Consider the following 14,936-nt stretch of genomic DNA (forward strand, 5'->3'; position numbering starts at 1 on the left):
ACCCCCAGAAGTTTGCTGACATACAGGCCGCGAGTCCGCCCATGACACCCACCGACGTCCGCAGCTTCCTGGGGATGGCCACCTACTGTGGGAGATTCCTCCGGAACCTGGCCACTCTGTCAGAACCCCTTCGAGAACTTACCAAGCTCAACACGAAGTGGGAATGGGGGAAAGCGTGCCAGGAAGCTTTCGAAAATATCAAAGAGTTGCTTTCCGTGGATACGAAAATGGCATACTACGACACAGCGCTTCCGACTGAACTTTATGTGGATGCCAACCCTGTCGGCCTGGGGGCCATCCTCATGCAGGTCACCAAAGAGGGCAAGAAGAGACCCATCGCCTATGCATCACGAGCTCTCACGGCGACGGAGCAGCGATACTCTCACATTGAGAAGGAGGTAATCGCAGTACTGTGGGGGTGCCGCCATTTCTACCTCTATCTGTACGGCCGCAGATTCACAGCAATCACGGATCACAAACCCCTCCTACCAATTGTCATGGGCACCTCCTCGCACCCGCCGGCCTGAATAGCCAAATGGCTGCTCCATCTCCAGCAGTATAATTTCGAGTTGACGTATCAGCTGGGAAGCGGCAACCTGGCGGACTTCCTCTCAAGTCACCCTCGGGCGGCGACGCCACAGGATGTTCAGGTGGCCGAAGAGACCGAGGAGCACATCTGCCAGGTGGTGCGGGCCATGAGACCGAAGGCTGTCAGCATTGATGACATCACAGAAGAAACATGCAATGACCCCTGTTGCGATTTGGCAAAGGATGCCATCATTTCAGGGGACTGGAGGTCCTTCATGAAAAACACGCACAACAGGACGGAATAAGCAAAGGCGTTCCTCACAGGGATGTTCACCATCCGCCTGGATCTGTCGATAACAGAGCAAGGTCTGCTGCTCCGCGGAAATTGCATTGTCATCCCGCCAGGCCTGCACGACCGAATAGTGGCCCTCGCCAATGAGGGCCACCAAGGGATGGCTCGAACGAAGGCTCAAATTCGACACCGAGTGTGGTTTCCGCAGATGAAAAAGTGGAGAAACTAGTCAACACCTGTCTACCATGCCTGATAACCGGAGCCCAACCTGATCCAGAACCTATCCAGTCGGCGGAACGAGGCTCTGGCAGGTGGGACGCAATAAGCATTGACTTCTGCAAACTACAAGAGGGCCTGTACCTCCTGGTGGCCATCGATGATCACTCCCAATACCCTGAAGTCGAGGTGGTCGAATCCACGGCGGCGCAAATGGTCATCCCGGCCATCGAGAAGATGTTCGTGACACATGGACTACCCACCACGATCAAAAGTGACAACGGCGCACCCTTCCAAGGGGAGGAGTTCAAACACTACCTGCAAGATCTGAACATCCGGTATCACCACATCATGCCAAGGTGGCCACAGGCGAATGGGGATGTGGAACGGTTCATGAGAACAATCAACAAAGTGTTGAGGTTATCAAAAGCAAATGCCAGTCTGTGGAAAGTCAACCTCTATCGTTTCCTGAGAAACTACAGGGTCTCCCGCACTCAACAATGGGTGTCCCCCCAGCTGATCTCATGTTCGGCACCGTCATAAAGTCGTCCATTCCACATCACCCCAGAAGAAGACCGGACGAGCTCGACAATGGGCGCACCGAAAGAAGGAGAACAGATGCCAATGCCCACATGAGTGCCAAGAGGAGGTCGAAACCCTCCAACCACCAGGGGGCGAACAGGTGCTCATGTTACAGAACCCGACGAAGTCCAAGATGGACTCCCGCTACGAGAGTCTCCCATGGACCGTCCACGAGACACAAGGGACCATGACAACCGTGCAAAGAGGGCACCGTCAGGTGACGCGAAATACGTCGTGGTTCAAGGCAGTGCCGCGCAACCTTTGGACTGATGGGGACTGTTCCGAAGAAGATGAGGACTCCCCGCTGATCGAAGATGAACCTGCCAATCTTCAGGGTGAAGACAATACAGGTGACAGAACGTGGGAGCAGTGGAGTGAACCGGACCTGGGTGAGCCGGAGGTGGAAGGTGAGAGATCAGATGAGACGGCGGCGCCCAGCTCCCGGGGTGGGAGATATGGAATAAGAACCACCACCCAGCCGCCAGCTAGGCTCAAGGACTATGTGTGGTAGTTTGCACCACGAGAACTGTGAAAGTGAAAAGTGCCGGTATTGTTGTGTTCATAAGCATGGGCAAATTTGTGTGGGTGTGTTTAGTTGTTAAGTTTATTTATAATAAAGGAGGAATGTTATATCCGCCCGGCGCCCCGCAACGCGGTGACACAGGGCGTCTGAATAAAAGCCCTGCCCCCGCGCAAGGAAGGCAGTTCCGGGCACAGACTCTAACAAACGTGTGGCGTGTTTCATTTCGCTCAAGCCGGAGCTGCGCCTCTGCGGCCTACCTCAGAGGCCTTCAACGTTCTGTCTCCGCGTGGAGCCAGAAAGTAACACTCACCACAAACCCCTTTTGACACTTTCCTAACCACATCACAATGCTAATTCCTCCACTCTCTTACAGGTGTTCCTTAGCTGCCAGCCATGTAAACTGTATTCAGGGTGCGGAGGTTCCAGCATCTATTTCAGTTACTCTGATGCTACTATTTTTTCACATAGTATATTGAGTCTCTGCACATGGTATGGGACAAAAATACAATATGTTAATTGTCCTTAGGTTTGTCCTTACAAGGAATTGGAAGGAGCTCTTGTGTGGTAACACATTTTTGATAAACACTTTGTCTGATTCAATGTCTATTTCCTAATCATCATTCAACTGATTAACAGTAATTTTCCATAAAGAAATTAAATGCTTCCAAATGTTGGTTTTCATAAATGAATTGTTTAATCCAAAGACACAGGCAAATGTTGTCGTCCAATGCATTTCAGTACTATGACCATCTTCAGGGACCATAATATACAAAATAATAAACATAATTGACATTCCAGCAGAATACTCTGTAATTTAATTTTAAAAAATGGTATTCAACAAAGAAAGTAGGGTTGTTCTACCTGCCTGTTTTCTGTGTTCGTATCTAAATCTATATATATATATATATATATATATATATATATATATATATATATATATATATATAAAGGACTGGAAACCAATCCGGGTTACATCGGCACCCCGGCTGTGATGAAAGCGAAAGGCTGGATGTCTTCAATAAATCCACACACAGACTTGTGTTCCGTGCAGTCAAAGTGTCCTTTATTGTTTAAGATACATGGACAAAGGAGGCAGCAACGGTCTTAGGTGCAAGAAAGGAACGACGCGTTTCACCCTACTCGGGCTTCGTCTGGTATATATATATATATATGACTAAACAGCGAGGACATCTACCTGGATTTTCACACACCAGGGACTAAAGCAGAGATGTAACCTTGCTCCTCTCCTCTTTAACCTGTATGTAGCAGACACGTGGGTTGAACTGGCCAATTCAACCTCGATTGCGCCATAATTACGGGTTGCCCCCATGCAGTGGCTAGGCAACGCTGATGACATAGTGTTGATGGATCTTACTCCGGTTGGCCGTCAGGCGTCCTTGGATTGCCTGAGGTCGTACTCAGAGTTAAATCCATCAACATTAATAAAACAGAGGTTATGGTCTTTAGCCCCCGTCACCACAAAACTAAGCAAATGAGATGGTGTGTGGGCGGGAGAGACCTTGAGGCCGTAAAAGAATATAAATATCTGGGCGTCCTCTTCAACCACCAATTGTCTGGTTAAAGCCACATGGAAGTCCTGAAGCTGAAAGGTGCTCAGGTCATAGGGGGCTTGAAAAAACAAGCACTTAAAGGATAGTTCCGGGACTTTTTTTTTATTGTCCCTACGGTTCGGCCATGTATTTTTAAGCATAAATCGGTAGATCGTAGAAAACTTTCCTATGGACCTTACCCGACTTTTCGTCCATTAACGCACTCGAAATCAGCCGCCATTTTGTGATAATCCTATCATTTCCCCCCATCGACCTGGCTCACCTGCGTTTGCGGCACTAAATCAAATTCCCCGCCCCTGAGCCTGACATCAGCAGACGCATACCGCCCATTTCCCAACGCCAAAGCACGTTTCGTGTCAACAATCGCTGCGCCTCAGCTAATGAAGTGTCGCCATGGAAATGGCAGGACGCCTCTTTCCTCAATAAGTATAAACACACCGTTTCACAACACACAGCAGCAGATTTTCGATTCCATTCCTCTCTCTGTGTTACTTTGAGTATTCTGTGACTCGTTTCTGTGCTCTGGTCAGCTACCTTCGCCGCTTCTAGGCCTTGTGAACACCTGTACCATCTCTGTAAATTATTTTACTTTCTTTACCACACAATGGCTACAATAATGCCGTATATGTACGAGCCCGAGTACACCGAGGAGGAACTACTGGAAAGGCAAGCACGCGAAAACGATGGGGATTCGGACGGCAGTTGGGAGGACCATGTCGCATGGACGGCGTCTCCACCTGGTGCACGTGCAATCGGTGCGAGCTAATGCCAACTGAGGAGGAGAACTGCTGCTGCCGTGAAAATTCCGGGTGCTTGGCCTACATTTCGGAAGGCGAGCCAAGTCCGCAATGCATCACCGAGCTGCCAGAGTTCAGGGAAGCCTGCCTCTCACGGACCGTGTTGAGGATGATGATGGTGCTTATGCACGAACTTCACGGCACTGTTCGTCCGCGTAGTCCGAGTAACGAGTAAGTATACTCTGGTTGTGATGTCAGTGATGCCACTTGGTTCCATATTGTGCATTTTCTAGATAGAATTTTTTTCAAAGCAGAATGACATTTTTTACCTGAATCGACATTGACAAGAAAGTTTTGTCATTTTAATACAGTTTGCATCTTTCTTTTTCACAGGTGGTACAGGCTGGTGGCCTATCGTTGCTTCACTTGGTGGCTTCACGGGAGGCTCGGACACCGCGTTCGGAGAGTAATACCTGCCTGTGTGGTACTTGCCATTAGACAACATTTCCCCAGCTACAGTGGACAATACCGCGGATTTTCCCTGGATGTGCTGCAACCGGAACTTTACAATGTGTAATGTTTATTATTTATGTTCAATTGAAAATAAGATCTAAAATAAAACCCAACATATATTTTAACAATGGTTGTTACCACACCACTTTGTTCAAGCGTTGGCAATAAAAGGCCGTTGGATTTTATTGATACAAAACATGGTTATAGGTAAATAATCAATATGGTTGATCATAATAAATCATCCTTTTGGGCACCGGGTACAGAGATGACCCCCTCTGGCCCGTGCCGCCTTGCCACCACAGGCCAGCCTGCTGCTGACTAACTGCCTAGGCATCCAGGGTCTCCAGGGTGAACTGCACCCATATATTCTCCTGGGAGGGTGAGGTATTTATAAACTCACCCCCCTGCCTTCCATGTACTAGATCCTGCAGCCTGCCTCTTACATGCAGTTAGATGGCCTCTCCTTGGTGAGGCCCTGCGGCAAACGAGTCTTGTCTGCACGACCACCGCCCCAATCCACGCCCCCCCGCCCTATCAAAGGCAGTTCGCACCGGGGTACTTGCGCTGGCAAGTGGAGCTGTCAGGGAGCGATAAAGGCCAAGAGGTGCCAAAGACCATGTACACTTCAAAGTGGTCTCAAAGTGGTCTATAGAGCATGGGTTGTTGTTCCCAAGTCTACCTCCAGACCCCGTGTCTCCTGCCAAGCATCCCCCCTCACGCTGGACGCCCCCCTGCAATCCACATAAGTGTGTCTCCATTCACGAGTCTTCCTGTGTCTTGTCTGCACGACCACCGCCCCAATCCACCCCCCCCGCCCTATCAAAGGCAGTTCGCACCGGGGTACTTGCGCTGGCAAGTGGAGCTGTCAGGGAGCGATAAAGGCCAAGAGGTGCCAAAGACCATGTACACTTCAAAGTGGTCTCAAAGTGGTCTATAGAGCATGGGTTGTTGTTCCCAAGTCTACCTCCAGACCCCGTGTCTCCTGCCAAGCATCCCCCCTCACGCTGGACGCCCCCCTGCAATCCACGTAAGTGTGTCTCCATTCACGAGTCTTCCTGTGTCTTGTCTGCACGACCACCGCCCCAATCCACCCCCCCCACCCTATCAAAGGCAGTTCGCACCGGGGTACTTGCGCTGGCAAGTGGAGCTGTCAGGGAGCGATAAAGGCCAAGAGGTGCCAAAGACCATGTACACTTCAAAGTGGTCTCAAAGTGGTCTATAGAGCATGGGTTGTTGTTCCCAAGTCTACCTCCAGACCCCGTGTCTCCTGCCAAGCATCCCCCCTCACGCTGGACGCCCCCCTGCAATCCACATAAGTGTGTCTCCATTCACGAGTCTTCCTGTGTCTTGTCTGCACGACCACCGCCCCAATCCACCCCCCCCCCGCCCTATCAAAGGCAGTTCGCACCGGGGTACTTGCGCTGGCAAGTGGAGCTGTCAGGGAGCGATAAAGGCCAAGAGGTGCCAAAGACCATGTACACTTCAAAGTGGTCTCAAAGTGGTCTCTAGAGCATGGGTTGTTGTTCCCAAGTCTACCTCCAGACCCCGTGTCTCCTGCCAAGCATCCCCCCTCACGCTGGACGCCCCCCTGCAAACCGCATAATGCCACGACATATTCACATCATTTATTCACAAACACACCCCTGTTTCGAATTCTTTATAACCCACTTCATATTTCTAATGAGAACTTCTTTGCGCTTTGCTAGTCAACCCGTGAAGGTGCTGGTTATCTGCTCTTCGTCTCTGTGAACTTCCGTGACCACTTTGAGCAAACTCGTCAGTTTGCAACCTGTGAACTGCTCCCTGTTCTACGACAAGAAACTACTCTGATCCCTGCATCTAACTGTTTGTTCGTCAAGGTAAGGCCATGTACCATAATCATTTTGCGTCCAATTTTTTAATTTATATCTATTTGCTAGTAAACATCAAATTGCATCCATGTTTTCTTTTCGTTCAAGACAGTACATGCAAGGAACTAGTCACATGTTCTGAGTTTAGTCAAATTATTTTTCTATTTTTTTAAAGTTATTCAAATACTTATCCGCATGTGAATAACGTGTATAGTTCCAAGAACCAAAACGAACCTTGCATTGAACCTTTTATGTGTCATTTAATTTTTTAACCCATTGGTATTCATAGAGAATTGTTGATCTTTACTTTTCAGAACTTTCCACAATGCCTGCCTGTTCCATTGGCGGTTGCCCTTCGAAGACCCATAATAAATCTGAAGGTACTATAATGCATGTTTTCCCTAAGACAATAGATCAGATAAGAGAATGGGTCCGATATTGCGGATATCCACCGTCTGAGCTTGAAAGTAGAGTCCTAGAAGTCTTTGCGGACAAGAGGGGTGATCGATACCGCATCTGCAGCAGGCACTTTAGCTCAGACATGTACTCCACATCATCGCTAATAAAGAAGAACACACCGCGAGCGAGGCGAAAATTGCTCTCAACCGCTATTCCCACTCTATTCGTCCACATCCCTCCACTGGTGAGTCAAGTTTACGGATTTAGCTCTCGGCCTTGCGGTAGTGTGTAGCATTAGCTAACAATAATTTCCCCATTTATGTATCCACTCAATATGAAGGCGGAAGATTCTCCATCCGTGTCGTTATTGCAGTCATCAGCCACTTCAAGCGCCTATCGGGTAATCTTACTTAGCTATTCTGCCACTGACTTGTTTTAGGCATGTAAATCAATAGTTTTAATTTATCGTGTAATTATTTTACCTAATGGTACACCCTAGTACTCGTCCTCTAGTCTCTGTTTTCAGTTATAATTATTGTTATCCAAAATAATGCAAGTACTGTCTTTCAGGGAGATGCTGAGGAGTCCAACCTATTGACGACAACCATTGATGTCACTCAGATGGTCAAGGTACGTTTCCGGACAGTTCCATCGATGGAGATCATCAGATCTTGCATTCTTGTAGCGTGATTGTTACACACAATGTTTCTTTCGTTTCTAGCCATTGATATGTCCTTCTGTCGTCGCCCTCCTATGTGTCTTCTTTTTTCAATATTGTGTTCATTACTAATGAAAGTACTATGTTTCAGGGAGTCGATGGAGCATTAGTCCAAGAAGAAGGGGGAGCATGCAGTTACGGGTCGGCGCAACAGCTTGCAGAAGTGTGCACCGCAGTTACATCGTCCCTTGATGTTCTTATGCATTTCGAGGTATGGATACTGACAGTTCGATCAAGCGAAATCATATGACGTGATTACATCCGCTATACTTCCTTCTTTATTAACGCAAGTACTATGTTTCAGGGAGATGACGGAGTTTCTTCTACAAGAACATCACCCCTAGTAGTTGATGCAGATCTCTGGGTGGTGACACTTCCAACGATCGAGCAAATCGAATCATATTTAGATATCCATTATTTATTTTAGACAACTGATCATTTGTGCAGGTCTATTTAGATGAGCCGTTGACGCCTGCACAAAGTTTATGTTCTTTTTAACAAAATAGAAAACCATACTAATGCAATTACTGTGTTTCAGGGAGTTACTGAAGCATCATCTTCAATAATATCATCAATGGAAGTCTATGAGGAGCCCGAGGTATGGATCTTGACAGTTCCATCTAACTAGATCAACAATGCGTGAATAATTGTCGTTTGAATGTTCTACACAATGCGTTCATTCGTGTTTTGCTATTGAGATGTACGTGGGTATTGGTCCCCAAGTACATTTTGTGTTTTCAATATTATTATACATACTAATGAAAGTTCTATGTTTCAGGGAGTCGATGGAGCGTCAGTGCGTGATGGATGTGCTTATAATGAAAATATAGTCGTTGCAGCGCAAGAAGAAGTGGAGACATGCACACACGAGTCGGAGCAACAGCGTCCTGATGTTGAAGTTCGAGGCAAGAAAGTTTCAAAGAAAAGAAAGCAAAAGAAGGTTAGTGTCCTGGTCACTATATTATGTTGTTTTTCACTGTTAATAGTTCAATACTGTAAGTTGTGTTTAAACTGAACATCCCTTTTCCAATCTGTCCTCTAGTTGCTAGTGGGTGTACGAACTAGATCTACACAGACAGTGAAGCGAACGAGAGATGTTGCTTGTCAAACCTTTTGGCAGGGACTTGAGACTGGAGATGCATCGTGCCAATGGGAAGAATATGAAGTGATTGACAACGGAGCTAAACCACCACCAGCCATTGATAGTGAATGTCCTCATGGTAGTTCGTATGCAGTGGGAGATCAATTCACAGAATCCACACCCGCAAAAACTAAGACCGCGAGAAAGTTGAAGAAATTGTTTTATTCACCCATCGCCGGAGAAGGAACAGATGTTGCAAGGGAAGAGAATGAAGTGGACGACAATGAAACACCATCAATATCACTGAACATAGCAGAAGACGATATCAGAGATTCTACCTTTCATGTGAGTGACATGTCCTCAACGTTACAGGCCGAACCAGCTGGGATGCAGAGTGACAGTATAAGGAAAGAGGCCAAATTCATTGTATTCGATAGTTGTTTGATATTATTATTAGGATGAAATGTGGGCATTCGGTTGGTGGGGAAGTATGTGGGGAGCCATTGATTAATGTGACTCGTGCAATTCGAGGCACTAACCTCAAAATACATGCCACCTGTACAAAATATCATCCTTTCTCATGGTCTGCACAACCCATGCTGGGGAAACTGCCAGCTGGCAACCTACTTTGTGCAGCGGCCGCACTTTTTAGTGGTTCAAGTTTTAAAAAGTTAGAGTATTTCTTTCAGTTTGTGGGAATCCATTTCATTGCGAAAACTCAGTTCTACAAATACCAAATCGATTATCTATTTCCAGCCATTAGCGAAGCTTGGAGAATGGAAAAAATGTCTATTGATAGTACATTCGCAGGCAAACGGTTCAGGCTAGCCGGTGATGGACAGTGCGACAGCCCAGGATTTTCAGCCAAGTACTGCACCTACCACTTTCAGGACATGGAAAGTAAGAAAATTGTGAGTTCGGTGGTCGTGCAGGTGTCACAAAGTACATCCTCAGTGGCCAGGGAGAAAGTTGGCTTTGTAGCATCATTGCAAGAACTACAATCGCGGGGAATGGTGATGGACCTGATAGCCACGGACAGACACGTTTCAATTGCCAAGACAATGAGAGAAGAGTACAAAAATATAAATCACCAATTTGACGTGTGGCATCTTGCAAAAACAATCAATAAAAAAATGTCGGCTGCAGGTAAAAAAAAAGATATGCAAGGTATTTCACAGTGGTCCAAGTCAATCAGCAACCATCTTTGGTGGAGCTCAAAAACATGTGGAGGGTCGTTGGAAATTCTACTGGAAAAATGGCGGTCAGCAATGCTACACTGTAGCAACGTTCACCGCTGGTCCACGAACCAACATTTCCACAATTGTGAACATGGCCATTTGTCCACAGAGGAGGCACGGAAGAAGAAGTGGTTGATTCCTTCATCACCCACTCACAAAGCCATTGAAAAGATTGTATTTGATAAAACTATAACAAGAGATTTGAGGGGACTCACGGAATTCTGCCACACAGGAGATTTGGAGGTGTTCCACAATATGTGCCTAAAGTACAGGCCAAAACGATTGCATTTTGGCATGGAGGGCATGATAAATCGGACTCTTCTAGCGGTCTTGTCACATAACCATAATGTTGACCGTCAACAAAGTAGGACGACCGGAACTTTAGGGACGCTTCGCTACAATAAGGCCTTCACTAAAAGAAGTAAACAATGGGTGATCAAACCAGTGTTTCAGGATATGCAATATGAGTTTATTGAGAGACTTATTGTTGATGTCCTAGATAGGCACATACATGGAGTTGTGAACGAACCTGTGCAGGGGACAACTGCATTGCCACCCAACATTGCCTCTGTTCCATGTCCACCTAAAGCAGAGCTCATTGAGAAATACACATCACGGTTTAAATGATTGTAATTTGATTGTCTGTTCTCTCGAGTCTCCTCATGTTGCAGGCCCATTGAATATGTGTATCTATGTAATGTGTAAATAAAAGTGATTGCTCAGTGTACATGCAATGTGTCTCTCCACCCTTGCCCCTCCCTTCACCGTGCAGTAGTGCGAACCACCCGGGTGTCACCTGTGACTTTGCTCTCGAGTCTCCTCATGTCGCAGGCCCATTGAATATGTGTATCTATGTAATGTGTAAATAAAAGTGATTGCTCAGTGTACATGCAATGTGTCTCTCCACCCTTGCCCCTCCCTTCACCGTGCAGTAGTGCGAACCACCCGGGTGTCACCTGTGACTTTGCTCTCGAGTCTCCTCATGTCGCAGGCCCATTGAATATGTGTATCTATGTAATGTGTAAATAAAAGTGATTGCTCAGTGTACATGCAATGTGTCTCTCCAACCTTGTTCATTTGCGCATTGAATTAAACCAAACAGTAATATAAATCATTTTTCAAAAAATATAGAATGTCTCCGTATTTATGGTTCTCTGGGGCTGCAAATACACGCACACAAAATGCAAAGATGGAGTGTAAATTGCAAGTCCTGTGAGATGGCCTTACACTGAATGTAGCTAACTAGGAATGTGTGCTCGTTCAAAGTGAAGGTCAGCTGCTTTGATTTTTTGCTCGGGTGCCGGAATGGCCCACGACTCAGTATAAGGTTCTATTGTTATTTGACCTTGACAGGCCGGGACCATCCCGAAAGACTTCTTTTTGGGGGTGTGGTGCAATAACGTAAACGATAATGAATATAATTTCAGAAACGAAAGCCATTTAATGTTCGTTCATTAGAAGAAATAACGTCGGCATAGAAGGAGTGGTATTTCGGGGCTGCTCTACGCACAGACACAATGGAAAATGCAAATATAATGTAAGTAACTCTTTAGATGAGTTTATACCGCAATTTAATTACTATACAGTAGCTTTAAAGACGGGTTAAGTTGTACTTGTTCGTTCTATGTGGCATATTGTTTTGTACCGCGCACTATCTTGAGGAGAACCATCTCCTTTTACGGAAGCACCTCAAAACCTTCCTCTTTGCTTCTGCTTTCTCTCTCCCTCTCCCCTGCTACAACTGGTCCACTGTCTGCGACCTCGGTCCTGGGCCCTTCCACTCTCCACCTGCACTGCCTCCCTGTCAACCCTGGTCCACTGTCTGCGACCTCGGTCCTGGGCCCTTCCACTCTCCACCTGCACTGCCTCCCTGTCAACCCTGGTCCACTGTCTGCGACCTCGGTCCTGGGCCCTTCCACTCTCCACCTGCACTGCCTCCCTGTCAACCCTGGTCCACTGTCTGCGACCTCGGTCCTGGGCCCTTCCACTCTCCACTTGCACTGCCTCCCTGTCAACCCTGGTCCACTGTCTGCGACCTCGGTCCTGGGCCCTTCCACTCTCCACCTGCACTGCCTCCCTGTCAACCCCTGCACTGGGGGACTGTCTCAGTATCCTTGCACTGTCCTAGCTATGAAATAATTTCCCGACCTAATATATAAAATTAATAATTTTAATAAAGATCTGATGGTGAGACTAATTTCATTTTTTATGTTTTTAAAACAGGTACATCCTTCATTACTGTCTGTGTCACGAGTACCAGACACCGGCGGATGGCTTTTACAGCCGCCAGTTGCTTCTCCGCGTGAACAACGTTACCACCCTGACCATTTTATGGGACGATCGCCAAGTACAAGTATGCCCTTACGCGGTACTAACGGCTAGATGCAACATACAGACCGTTGTGGTGGCCTAGTGCCTCGTTGTTGGAACAGCCATGCGATGATCAGTGCGACCGTCAGCTTATTTTATCGTAAACCAACACCCTGTGTACTGCACACGAACATCGCTTGCCTCAAGACGAACAATTTTGGATCGAGAGCAAATAAAAATGCAAATCTCTGAATATTCTATGAACATTTGATGTCCAATAAATGTACTTTGCGAAATGTACAATCTTGCCGTTTGCTTTTAAACCACAGTTTCATATTCCGAATTGTGGCGCTGTATTGTGAGATGATCTAAGACCCTGTGTACAGCAAAGGAACATCGCGTGCCTCAAAACGAACTTTTTGGAACGTGAGCAAATAAAAATGCAAATCGCTGAATATTCTCTAAACATTTGATGTCTAATAAATGTACTTTACCAAATTTACAATCTTGCGGTTTGATTTAAAAGTACAGTTTCATATTCCGAATTGTGGCGCGCTGTGTTGTGAGCTGATCTGTGTTGGTTTCCGGGTTCTGTGTGGAGTCGCGTAGAAGACGCCTGGGCGCGTTTGCCTACGCAGCACAGTCACGTCACGGATAGAGGCGGGGAATATGAATGTTTTGATAAAGTCTGTTTCAGGGGCGGGGGATTTGATTTAGTGCCGCAAACGCAGGTGAGCCAGGTCGATGGGGGGAAATGATAGGATTATCACAAAATGGCGGCTGATTTCGAGTGCGTTAATGGACGAAAAGTCGGGTAAGGTCCATAGGAAAGTTTTCTACGATCTACCGATTTATGCTTAAAAACACATGGCCGAACCGTAGGGACAATAAAAAAAAAGTCCCGGAACTATCCTTTAAGGGCAGAGGCTATTCCGTGGGCATTCTAGTGCAATTGTACTCTGCAAAACTCCTACCCATTCTTGTGTTTGGGGCAGAGAGTTGGGCTATCAGCAACATGAGTGCCTGCGCTAGACTAGAGGGAATCCTCCTAAAGAAGCTGATGCGTCTTCCGGCTTCAACCCCTGTCGAAATGGAATACCTGAAGCTAGGGTTAGTTCCGTGCACGGTGACAGTACAATTGTCTAAAATGTTCACCCACTGGAAACTGGCTAACGCTCCAACCGGAAGTCTAAATCATCTTACATTTGAGGAAGCACGAACTAAAGGTGCATATATTCCACGCTGTAACCTGATTAACATAATTCCTTAATCCTCCAGCTGGCACTCTGGATTTTCTGAGGACCCCTTGACCATTTGCACTATAAACAGGAAATGAAATCAAAGGTTGTTACCTTTCATCAGGAGCTGCAAATAAGCAAACTCCAATCTAAGAGTAACAGCCTTCACTTCTCTGAATATATTATGAACAGAGTGGGGTTACCAACTTATATGGAGCATTTTGTGGGAAACCATCTAGCCTGGGACTACCTAAAGCTAAAACGGTTAATACACTTGAAATGACTGTTTCATGGACCAACATTCCGCGTAGCCAAATAAATATCCGCTTGTGTGGTAACCAGGCTTTGGAAACGGTAAAGCACCTATTGATGAAGTGTGGAGCCTTGACTGCTATGAGAGCGAGGGCCGTGAAGTGGGCTAGTAACTGTGATGGCTTGGGACCGGGGGAGCTAGGGGCACGCTTGATGAAGGGGAATGAGGAGCCTTGCATCATATTCGTCACAGTTATGTGGAGAAAGCGAGCATTGCGCTTGAAAGCTTTAGGAGGCTAGGAATGACCTGTGGTTGTGGCCGAGAGATGAGGAGGGGTGAAAGTGCAAATTGGTGAGAACTGCTGCGTACGCCCTTATGAATGGGGCAATGTAATTCATGTGTTAATTCAAGGGGAAGCTATAGTTGCTGGGTTGCGCTAGTTTGCTTGCTGTGCCGAAAAGTGTGAAGTTTAGATTATACCTAGGAGATCCAAGTGGAGAAGGGAGGTGATTTTGTTTTCGTATTCACTCAGAACTTTTTTTTTTTTTTGCTTGTGTTGTGTTAAAAAGTTGTCCTTGGCTCAGCTGTAAAGTACGTTAAACAATACAAAATAAAAATATATGAAATATATCACTATCCCCATAAAAATAATAATGTTGTTAAATTAATTTTGAAGGAAAGTTTCATGAATATCATATTCATACCTGAAGTATCATATGACTCTGCTAACTACTTAGTGCTATGTTTTCTGTCGAAAATGTTCTTAAAAACGAATCCTGTCATGTAAAATACTTATTGTTAGTTTGTATTCTTCTTAAAAGGCACTTTTTGCTAGGTCTAGTGTCCATTAATCAAACTTCATGTTCTTACCCCTTTGGGGGATTCTG

The sequence above is a fragment of the Ambystoma mexicanum genome, chromosome 6p, assembly GCF_040938575.1.
Source record: "Ambystoma mexicanum isolate Mex_15411 chromosome 6p, UKY_AmexF1_1, whole genome shotgun sequence".
Lineage (NCBI taxonomy): Eukaryota > Metazoa > Chordata > Amphibia > Caudata > Ambystomatidae > Ambystoma > Ambystoma mexicanum.